The sequence below is a fragment of the Bufo bufo genome, chromosome 5 (genome assembly GCF_905171765.1).
Source record: "Bufo bufo chromosome 5, aBufBuf1.1, whole genome shotgun sequence".
NCBI classification, from domain to species: Eukaryota; Metazoa; Chordata; class Amphibia; order Anura; family Bufonidae; genus Bufo; species Bufo bufo.
In genome coordinates, this window is record NC_053393.1 from 75,298,765 (window position 1) to 75,311,253 (window position 12,489).

A 12,489-nucleotide genomic window follows, 5' to 3' on the forward strand; every position below is an offset into this window, starting at 1 on the left:
CATCGTGCTGCCCCATAGAAATGAATGGGTCCACAATTCCGTTCAGCAAAAAGCGGAACGAAATTGCGGACGTGTGAATGGACCCTTAAACTGTTGGAAAGCCCCTCTAACGCTTTACTAAAAGCTCTCTCCTCCTCTACAAGAAGCTGTACCCTCCTCTAGCAGATCAACCCTTCCCAAGAAGCTGTATCTACCTGCTTTAGCTGGGCTGCATTATAAACAGGCAAATCGTATTACATGCCTTTAAGAATACAATATTCTGTATGACGTAAGGGTCGGGCTCCTGGTGGAAGGTGAGGAATATTCTTGCAAGATCTGCATTTAGCTGATTGTCAGTGCATCAGTGAATTCATTGACTCTGTGATACACTTTTGTAGAATTTGTGGGAAAAAGTTGGTGAATAGATTTTCCTCTTGTATTTCTATGGACCTGCAATAGATGTGCTCATCCCAAATCTTGAAGAGGAGGATAGATGTGTTTATATAGTATTGGCCTCCTGACAAATACTGCATTCAATATACTCTGAGGGGGATGATTTCTCAAAGACGGCACAAGTCTCATCATATATTAGGTGCATCCTCCAGCAGTCCGTGCACCACGATGAAATAATAATCTTTATTTATAAAGCGCCAACATATTCCGCAGCTCTTTACAGTTCAGGGGTTCGTGTCCAAACAGTCATAAATAACATAGCAACAGACAAGAGGAATGAGGGCTCTGCTCGCAAGAGCTTACAATCTATGAGCTGTGGCAGCTCAAAACTGCTGCCCCTGTTTCGAAATACAGTATTCACAACTTTTTTTTATGCCAAAGAAGTAGAACAGGGAGATGATAAATCTCCCCCTAAGTATTTTTTACTGCAATAATGCACTGTATAATCACACTATTCTAAGTATACTCACAATGTATTCCGTCTGTATCTTTAATGTGTACTTAAAGGGAACCGGTCATGAACTTTATGATGTCCTCACTTAGAGCAGCATAAAGTAGAAAAAGAAAAAGATTGCACCCTGTCCCATAGGTTACACAGACATAACTAATGACTGAATATAATTTTACTGGTGATGTCCGCTGTAATTCTGTTTTAGTATTTTAGTTCTATTGGTAAATGCAATTTGGGACATTGGTCTGAATGTGTATAACACTACCATATATACAATTCTGCTCCCTCAACTAAAGGGGGTATTCTTCATGTGAGAAGTTCTCCCCTCGGGGTCCCCCTAAACTGAACGGAGCAGCAGGTATGACACGCTGATTTCAGCAATGGGTCACTCATGACCTAAAGGTTCCCGAGAACCAGCATCATAATCATTGCAGCCCAGGCCTTGAAAAGAGTCACATCTACCTGAGAAGAGTCAGAGTTATTCATAAGCTCCTGCTCTCCCCGACCATCTGCTGATGATTGGCAGTTCTCTTCTAGGGAGAAAAGTAAGGAGAAGACTGTCAATCATCAGCAGATGGGCGGGGAGAGGAGCTTATGAATAACCATGACTCTTTTGAGGTCGACTGGACTCTTTTCAAGGCCTGTGCTGCAATTAATATGATGCTGGTTCTCGGCAACCACTTACTTTTAGCTCGTGAGTGACACACCGCTGCAATCGGAGCATCAGCTCCCCATTCATTGCTCTGCTAGACTTATATTAAGGGGAGTGTCTATTGTGCTGCAGCTCAGGGGGCGTGTCTCAGCTCTCCCTATCACAGCTCAGTGGGCGTGTCCATGCTCTCCCTATCACAGCTCAGGAGGCAATTGAAGGATGAAACTGAGCATGTGCGGTCATCTCAGCAGGTCAAAGAAATAAGAAAGTAACTAACAGCAGGTGGCGCTATGCAGATACATTTCAGTGAATAACTCTGTGGCTATACTAAGTTATTAATTACATGCAATTACAAAAGTATTCAGATCCAGGTGCTGGTTTGAAAACTGTAGAATATTATTCGTGGGACAACCCCTTAAATGGTTTTATAATGAATCTATAAAAAAGGGACGGTCTTGTCAAGATTCTGTATACAGGGAGTCTGGTATGGGGTCTGTACATAGTGGTCTTGGGGGGAGGGGGGTCTGTATCTTTAGGTGCTTGGTGTGTGGTCTTTATTCATGGTGGGATTAATGAGTCAAATCCTGTAGGTTGGGACATATCCTATATAAATGGATGAGGCATAAGTGAAACATTTCTCATCTTTAGAATCTCCTTGACATCCCTTTTCAAAAGTTGGCAAGTATGCTCTAAGGCCACAGCGCACCCCTGAGCGATGTGCAGGAGGCTGTACGGTGGCGTCGCACTGTCAGGGCGCTGCATAAGGGAGCTTTAGCTCTGCGCAAATACCATTCAATGGCGCCTGTCACTTTTTTTTCCTAAACATCTGGAATCCATTGGTTGCTACCTCTGCTGTGCCCTGCATGTCAGTGGGACTGTATTTTTCTTCCCCATGAGGGCAATTACCTGGACTCCTTGCATTTCATACTTCAGTTTTGAGATGCAAAAAGCAGCTGTTTAGGAAGTGCCCATCCACGTTTGCAGATCATTCGTTTCCTTCCTCCATGTGCCTTCAGCCTTGTGAACATGCAGTGAGGCACCGGAAATAGCGGTCCATTTTGAGAAATACGTCACTGTTGCACCAAAAAATCGTAGCAGATAATTTTGCCAACCTGGGGATACAGTTTCACAGTCAATTCCAAGATGTTACCGTTGAAGTCCATAACTTACGGGGTTTATACTCAGCCAGCCCATAAATAGGAGGAAAAAGTGCGCTCAACTTTTTAACCCTTAAGTTACAGAAGGTCCCATACATTCACACATATGGCACGTGTAGCATTCTAGGGCCCTCAAAACCATTAAGTTAAGACCGAAATCCCACAGATGCGCTTCGTAGTGCTTCTGATCCGTGCCTCCACTCCGCAAAAAAAAATAGAACATGTCCAATTTTTTTGCAGTGCCGACTATTTCTTGGGGATCGCGGACCCATTCAAGTCATTAGGTCCGCATCCATGATACAAAGTGCACGCCGCCAGTGCCCGTATATTGAGGACTGGCCGTTTGCTGTCCACAATACGGGTACAGACTGCCTACGTTTGTTAACATGAGGTCTAAAAGACCTGCCACCTCTCTGACATGCCTATTTTAGGAACATGGTGCATTCCCCATGTAACATCAAGTCTGTAACATATTTTCATGTAACTGTGCTATGCTATTCCTCTATTATTCCAATTCCCCAACTAGGTATTACCAGTTAGGGGTGTGTCCCTGCATAGTCTGACACTGGCAGCACTGATTAGATAGTGTCAGACTGTGCAGTCCGTCCGTCCAGACTGTGCAGTTGTGGCCAAAAGTTTTGAGAATTACATAAATATTGGAAATTGGAAAAGTTGCTGCTTAAGTTTTTATAATAGCAATTTGCATATACTCCAGAATGTTATGAAGAGTGATCAGATGAATTGCATAGTCCTTCTTTGCCATGAAAATAACTTAATCCCAAAAAAACCTTTCCACTGCATTTCATTGCTGTCATTAAAGGACCTGCTGAGATCATTTCAGTAATCGTCTTGTTAACTCAGGTGAGAATGTTGACTAGCACAAGGCTGGAGATCATTATGTCAGGCTGATTGGGTTAAAATGGCAGACTTGACATGTTAAAAGGAGGGTGATGCTTGAAATCATTGTTCTTCCATTGTTAACCATGGTGACCTGCAAAGAAACGCGTACAGCCATCATTGCGTTGCATAAAAATGGCTTCACAGGCAAGGATATTGTGGCTACTAAGATTGCACCTCAATCAACAATTTATAGGATCATCAAGAACTTCAAGGAAAGAGGTTCAATTCTTGTGAAGAAGGCTTCAGGGCGTCCAAGAAAGTCCGGCAAGCGCCAGGATCGTCTCCTAAAGAGGATTCGGCTGCAGGATCGCAGTGCCACCAGTGCAGAGCTTGCTCAGGAATGGCAGCAGGCAGGTATGAGCGCATCTGCATGCACAGTGAGGTGAAGACTTTTGGAAGATGGCCTGGTGTCAAGAAGGGCAGCAAAGAAGCCACTTCTCTCAAAAAAAAAACCCATCAGGGACAGATTGATCTTCTGCAGAAAGTATGGTGAATGGACTGCTGAGAACTGGGGCAAAGTCATATTCTCTGAAGCTTCTTTCCGATTGTTTGGGGCTTCTGGAAAAAGGCTTGTCCGGAGAAGAAAAGGCGAGCGCTACCATCAGTCCTGTGTCATGCCAACAGTAAAGCATCCTGAGACCATTCATGTGTGGGGTTGCTTCTCATCCAAGGGAGTGGGCTCACTCACAATTTTGCCCAAAAACACAGCCATGAATAAAGAATGGTACCAAAACACCCTCCAACAGCAACTTCTTTCAACAATCCAACAACAGTTTGGTGAAGAACACTGCATTTTCCAGCACGATGGAGCACCGTGCCATAAGGCAAAAGTAATAACTAAGTGGCTCGGGGACCAAAACGTTGACATTTTGGGTCCATGGCCTGGAAACTCCCCAGATCTTAATCCCATTGAGAACTTGTGGTCAATCCTCAAGAGGCAGGTGGACAAACAAAAACCCACTAATTCTGACAAACTCCAAGAAGCGATTATGAAAGAATGGGTTGCTATCAGTCAGGAATTGGCCCAGAAGTTGATTGAGAGCATGCCCAGTCGAATTGCAGAGGTCCTGAAAAAGAAGGGCCAACACTGCAAATACTGACCCTTTGCATAAATGTCATGTAATTGTCGATAAAAGCCTTTGAAACGTATGAAGTGCGTGTATTTATATTTCACTACATCACAGAAACAACAAAGATCTAAAAGCAGTTTAGCAGCAAACTTTGTGAAAACTAATATTTGTGTCATTCTCAAAACTTTTGGCCACGACTGTACAATAATATGAAAATGTGCTCCAGAATTGTTGTTATATGGCGGATTCAAATAGTTACTAAAACAGACCTCTCAGGAGAGGTGGACTAATATGGTTTGTGCTAAAAATGAAGTATATTTCCCCTAATTTGTTCTGATGTATTAATCTGATAAAAGCAGCGCTCACATTAGGATCTGAGCGAATATCCTGGATGTATGAAGCCGCTCCGGGAGCCCTGCGCTCAGGCTTGCTTTATAAAAGGCCGTCTCCCATTATTTAGTTTGCATTGATCTGTGTTACGCAGAAGACGATCAGTAAGATGATTACACCTTTTTATGAAGGCGCTCAGCGGGCTCGGTGGCGGAGCGCTATGACATTCCCTGGAGCCAATTAGCAGGTTGTCAGATGAGATTAATGGATTTTTTTTTTTTCCCCTGGTGTTTGTATAACAGGTGCAAGTTGTATCGGACTTGTGGTTGGGGGTCTACATTTGCCTTGCAAAAAGTTTCATATTTGTGTAGAACTATTCAGATTTTTTTTAAATACGCTAAATTTTTTTTAATTTCCCCCTCTAAAGGTATGTTAAAAATATTTGTATTTGAAAAGATTAAAGGTGTAGCGCAGCAGAATAAAAAAAAAAGTTTAAGTGTCAGAATGGCTTAAAGGGGTTAAGGGAATAATGAGCTTTTTCCCTACTCTCATGGCAGTACCATAGAGAGAGATCGATCAGCCCCCACCACCGGATATGAATCTTTAGAGCTTTCTAAAAAAAAAAAAAAAGGGACACCCACTTCCTCCTTCAGTGTTTTTATTTTTTCATAAGAACATGATAAGGAATCCTGGGGATTATTTCTGGTTTATGGTCTATTTACCCTTTCTTTAGAGGCCTGGAAACGCACAGCGAATATCGTACAGATTCTAGTGCATGCGGGCGAAAATAAACGAGAAATGTGTGATGTAATGCGGATATTAATAAAGAGATATTAAAGCTATTTCTGAAAAGCAGCAAAAGGGAAGAAAAGTGCAATTCCATTAGGTTTTCCTTGGATACCCTTGACAAATGCCGGACATTCCCATAGACTTCTGTGGTCCTTTTGCAATACATTATGGCAGTATGCATCAGCTAGGCTTTTCAGCACAATGGAATCCCACAAAAACAAAACACAGTATTTTGTGGACTATAAAGTGCTTGCCTCTTACAGCCCACAGTCAGGGTGCCAGATCATCCACATCAGGTCGGCAGGGGTCAGACAACTGGGGCCCCGCCATTCAGCTCTCAGACTACTTTCACACGTGCGTTTTAACTGGATCCGGCAGGGTACAGCAAAAACGCTTCTGTTGCTGATAATACATCCGCCTGCATCCGTTATGAACGGATCCGGTTGTATTATCTTTAACATGGCCAAGACGGATCCATCATGAACTCCATTGAAAGTCAACGGAGGACGGATCCGTTTTCTATTATGTCAGAGAAAACGGATCCGTCCCCATTGACTTGCATTGGGGGTCATGCTGGATCCGTTTTGCTCCGCATCCCAGGACGGAAAGCAAACTACAACATGTAGCGGTTTGTTCTCCGGTATGGGAACACAACTAATCGGAACAGAATGAATTTTGGAGCATTCCGTTACGTTCTGTTCAGTTTTGTCCCCATTGACAATGAATAGGGACTAAACGGAAGCGTTTTTTGCCGGTATTGAGCCCCTATGACGGATATCTATACCGGAAAACTAAAACGCTAGTGTGAAAGTAGCCTTAAACAGAAGATTCATACTTGCCTGCTTACGCTGCCACCCTTGTGTCCATGTACCGGTCTCCGCAGTGTTTACATCTGGCGCAGCATGGTCACATGCTCTGCTGCAACCAGTGACTGGCTTCAGCAGTAATGTGCTGCTTGTGGCCACTTCACTTGCAGAAGACTCATTATTCCCAGAGAACCTCATAAAAAATAAATAATACTTTAGTGAGCCCATGCTGCTCCTGTTCCAGTGCTGCCGGTTTCTAATTCCTGGTCTTTCTCCACAGAGACAATGTAACTGTGCAGCCAATCGCTGGCCACAGCAATGACTCCTCAGCCAGTGATTGGCAGTGCAGTCACATTTCCTGTGTTCAAGAGGGACCAGGAAGTAGAGACCGAGGGGGAGGAGCAGAGAAACGTTGGAACGGGAGTAACGGGGGATCCGTGAGGTTAGTTATGTCTGTATCCTTATAGCAGGGTCAACTACATAGCCTCCATTACAGTGATAGCCAGGGGTAAGTTTTCTTTCTTGCCTCCTCTACCCATCTTCCTAGCGTCCGTTATTCACAGACATGTGAAAGGGGCCTGAGATTAGTATTTCAGTCATTTATTTTGACAAGGACATGATTATACTTGGAGAAGCTCTCTTTTACGTGCACATTATAGGAGACCTTGCCTTAAAGCCTTATGGTTACATGGAATCTTTAGTTCCCGAATCACTATAGGATCTCTGCCTGAGAAATGTGCGTCACCAAATAACATTATACAACCCCCCCCACCCAAAAAAAAAAAAAGTTACAAAGGTGACTTCAAACACGACTAGAGAAGCTCAGCGGCGCTCGGCAGAAGATGTGAAGATGAGAGGAATCTTTCTTCATTGGTCTCCTGGTTGGAGTCTGCTCTCCAGCAGTGAGGAGATGAAGAAAAACTCTTGTTTCACATCAGATGGGATTATTTTTGCACATGAAATGCAACAGATTGAAGAAGACCCGTGTGTTCATTCTCATATTGTCTGGTGATTTTCAGAGCTTGACATCCTTTTTTGCAATTTGTAAGATTACAGGCTTAATTTTTTCCCTTGTGTTTTGTTTCATAGAACAACAGAATAATTGGCTTTATTTTATGTATTGTATGTAGCTGATTTTTTATTTTATTTTTTTTCTCACAGCTTTGTCATCTGTTCTAATACCCCTACGCACCTGATATGGTCAATTTCATGCTAATTCCCGTAGCCCCAAGCACAGAATCCTTCCATTTTTCTGAAACCTATATCTATGTTAACAGGTTGTCATTATGATTAGTGTGGTTGTTTTCTTGGATCTGAAACTATTTCAGTGTTTTACAGTAACTAAAAGCTCTTGTTCAGGGCCGGCGTCAGCACCCGACATACCCGGGCAAGTGCCGGGGCCCATTGCTCCTGGGGGAGGGCCCACTGAGCTGCTATGAGCACTTCCATCAAGGACGCTGCTGTCATTTCACTTACGCAGTACCCCTCTGGTGGGCCCTCACATGAGGCCGGCTGCTGCAGAGCTTCAGACACTCTCCCTCTACACAAGACGAGAGAGACCGCAGGGCTGGAGCAGAAGTGTAAACAGTCTGTGAATCTGCACTGTGACTGTCTCTTCTCTGTGGGACAGGAGGGTGGGCAGGCTGAACTCTTCGAGTTGATGCTGTATACCAGCAGCTTTATGCTATTTGGTTGTTCTACTGCCTCATTAAGCAGTTTGCCTCAATGACACCTCCCCCCCCCCCCCCCCCATATCCTGTACTATCTCATCCTCATGGAGCCCCTGTGGTCTCCTTTCCTCCCTCATGTATCCAGAGCTCCTGTTCCACCCTCCTATCTCCTATTGCTGCCCTGCACAGACCTCCTGCCCCTACTTCTTTCATGAATCCCCCTCAGACCCCCTTCCACCTACTTGCTGTGTCCACCCCTCCTGTCCATCAAGGGCCCTTGTCTCACTCCTCTGCCTCTCATTATGGTGGCACCTGAACCGCATTCACCATAAGGACTTTCTAAAGTCACAGGGTCATGTGACTGTGCCCCCTTATACCCTGCTTTGTGCCCTCTTACCACACCCTGTACAGTGCCCCTAGTCACTCCCTGTACTGTGCCCCCTTATACCCTTTTATCTGGTCACTGTATGGTGCTGTTATCCGGTCACTGTGCAGAGGTATTATCTGGTCACTGTATGGCGGTGGTATCCAATAACTGTATGGCCATAACTGTATCCCTTTCCCACGCCACCTTTTTTTAGACCTGGCATGAGTGGGGAAAAGTTGTAGGGTGCAGTGCTAAGGACCTTTGCACCACAATCTGTGTCAGAAATACGCCTCACATAGACGTATTTCTATTTAATAAATGACCCCCTAATTGTATTATTATTCGGGGGTAGGGCTAATATCTTTATAGTATATAGATTCTAGTGTATTATACTGTGCCCTGTATTACCCAATAGATAAATGATCCTTGGGAGACAGTCTTCACCCCTGACCACCATGACCAGGTACCGCTCTGTCAGTACATGGCGGTCTCCCCTCTTCGCTCTGCTGTGTACTGGTGCTTATTCTGACACTAAGGCTGAGTTCACATCACATTTTTGCCATACGTTTAATGTATACCAAAAATGTATACGTTAATAAGATGCCTCAGACTGATGCCGTACAGTGGCGTCCGTTCACCATACAGTTCCATTGTAAAAAAAAAACATATACGTTAACATATGCATTTTTTACTGGACTCTTCAGGATAAAAATAAAACGTGGAGTGCTGCACATTTGTATACATCAAACCGATAGTAAAAACGTGATGTCAACCCACTGTGGGGCCCAGTCAGTTCTAGCTACATCACTGCACAGCTCCTTCTCTCCTCCAGGCCTGGCCCAGTGGTGACGTCATGACGTGTGTCTCACTGCTGCAGCGGGCCGGAGGAGAGAAGGAGTGCAGGGAGATGAGCTGCGGTTAGTGAATGACAGGACCGCCCTTTCCCTGCACTCCAGCAATGATGGGTATGTGAGGGGGCCACTGGGGGGGGGGGGTCATTACACTGTGAGGGCCCCTTACACAGTATAATGACCCCCAGTGCCCCCGATTTTAGTATAATGATCCCCAATGACCCTCCATTCAGTATAATGACCCCCAGAGCCCCCATCCAGTATGACCCCCAGTGCCCCCTCCATACAGTATAACCCCCACTGTGGGGGCCACTGGAGGTAGTCATTCTGAATGGGGGGCGACTGGGGGTCATTATTCTGAATAGAGGGCCACTGTGGGGTCATTATACTGTGTAGGGGGGCATTAGGAGTGGTCATTATACTGTATAGGGGCCAGTGGGGGTCATTACACCATGTGGGAGCCACAGGGGGACATGTAAATGTAAAAAAAATGCCTCAAGGGGGCCCACTGGGATTTATCGCCCAAGGGCCCACATGAACCTGGAGCCGGCCCTGCTCTTGTACATTGAGCAGTAACTCAATTATCACGTGGAAAAATATATATTGGGCCCTATTACGCCGCACAATTTCGGGAACAAGGGTTCATACTAATGCTCTTTCCCGAAAATGTACTCAAATAATCGACTAGCCGATAAACGAGCAGGCGCTCATTGATCAGCATGCCCGATTTTGAGCAGCACATCTCCCTGTGTAATCAGGCATGCCCTGCCGATTCTCGAAGAGAATGAGGGAGGAATAACTACGTTAACGATCATTCCTTCCGCATGCAGTTTGAATCGTCCGGTGCAAATAAGCCCCAGTGTTTTTACCCATGGGCACTCGCACTTCCTGAAGTTGTAATACCACCCTAGTGTCCTTTTAGGAAGGTTATAACGAGCATCGATTGACAATGAAACAAGCCGATTAGCTCTCTTTTAAGGAGCCTTTTCATGATCTAATTGAAACTATGTGGCAGTATATTTCCCATACATTTTACATTATGTCGGCAGTATGGCCCATCTTTACAGTGGGAGATGTGCTACTGACCGGTGAGCTTTTCTATGCCCACATCAAATAATTATTTGCACATTTGTGGGCTGAGCAGTAGGGTGTTTAGATGGGCTGATGATTGGCTAAATAAGTGTTCATACGAACGCTGCTCGATCATCTGGCCATGTAGTAGGCTCTTAGAGCCCATTTTCAAGGGCAGATTTCCTGACCATAATGACTTCTGATTGATGACACAACACGTGGAGTAGCTTTAAAAACTTCTTTCAAAACTGTCATTTTTTAAAAGGGTTGGCCGCCTTTTGTGTTTCGTTTTTTTTCTAATTCAAACCCCCCACCTGGCCTGACCTGCAAAAGGGAGGCATACTTGCCTGCCCTCCGCCACTGGGTCCCAGCAAATTCGATCCCCCTTTTCTGTTGCCCCGCTAATGTGCCCTGCTGTCAGCATTCGCTTTGCCATCACTGGCTGCAGTGGTGATCTGCTCTCCTTGCATCAGCTCATTTGGCCACGTGGCACAAGAGGGGCAAGTCACCACTGCGGCCAGAGATTGGCTGCAGTGGCATAAAAGCGGATGTTGACAGCGGGGGACCTGAGAGCGAAGGGGCCAGAACCCAGTAGCATGGAGAAGGTAAGCATGTTTATCCTTTTGCCGGTCTACCCAAAAGGTGGCCAACGCCTTTTAAGGAGGTTGTTTGGCTAATGAATTAAAGGGGTTATCCCATGACTAATGTAGTACATGACAATCTCTATATAACAAAGCTAGAACCAGCCCTGTACCTCACATGGATCCAGAGATCTCCCCATTCATTGCTCTCCTCGATTTATATCAAGCTGACCGCTCAAGGGGAGTGTCTTTTCTGCTGCAGCTCAGGGGGCGTGTCTCAGCTCTCCCTATCACAGCTCAGGAGGAAGTTGAATGAGGAAACTGAGCATGTGCGGCCATCTCAGTGAGCAGGACAAGGAAATAAGAAAAAAAAAAACAGCAGGTGGTGCTATACAGATACATTTTATTGAATAACTTAGTGACTATGCAAAATTTACATGCAATTACAAAAGTATTCAGATCCAGGTGCTCGTTTGAAACGTGTAGAATATTTTTCGTTGGATAACCCCTTTCAGTTGTACAAACTATAGTGAAGAGCAGTTAGAAACGGCCAATTGAGGTGGAGGTGCATGGAGACAAGTTGCTACTGGGTCCCCCAGGAATTACGACAAATTGTCGAGGGTCCCAACCGTGGGGCGAGGGTCGCAATACACAGCACGTGACTGTATGCTGATTATTCCTTTTTGTATAGGACATCCCGATACAGGTGACAAAGGACTTCACTCTGTCCTGTATGTATCTATTAAGGAAGTGACTTTTAATCGGTCAAACTATTGACCTACAGTTTTTCGGAAACGAATACGTTTTCTTTACGTTAAGGTCATGCTCACAGGTGCATAGCTGTTCTCCATAGTCATATATCTTTTGGCAAGATGTGTTCGGCAGATTTTTTTTACCCAAAAACAGTGCCAGTCTTGAATGATGGTAAATTGTAACGCCAGGCATAGCCTATGTGCAAAAGTGGAGCTGTTTTTTTTTTTTTTTGGTTTTTTTTTTTTTTAGGGGGGTGGGGGATTGGGAAATTTCCCATGATTAATGTAAAAAATGAAAATATGGTGACCTGTAGTACATAAGTGTCTTTCTGACAAACTTGCAACCAGCCCAGTACCTCACATGGATCCAGAGATCTCCCTATTCAGCGCTCCAATTTCTCAGCTAGGTTGATTTCAGGCTGGCAGCTCGGGGGCGTGCACTTTCTCAGGGGGTGAGTCCTTTCTGCTGCACCTTTATGGCTATTGAAGGATGGCACTGAGCATGTGCTTCCATTTCAGTGAGCAGGGCAGAGAAATTAGAATAAGAGCAAGCAGCAGGTAGAATACAAAAGTATTCAGATCCAGGTGCTGGTTTTAAAAAATTTTGAAT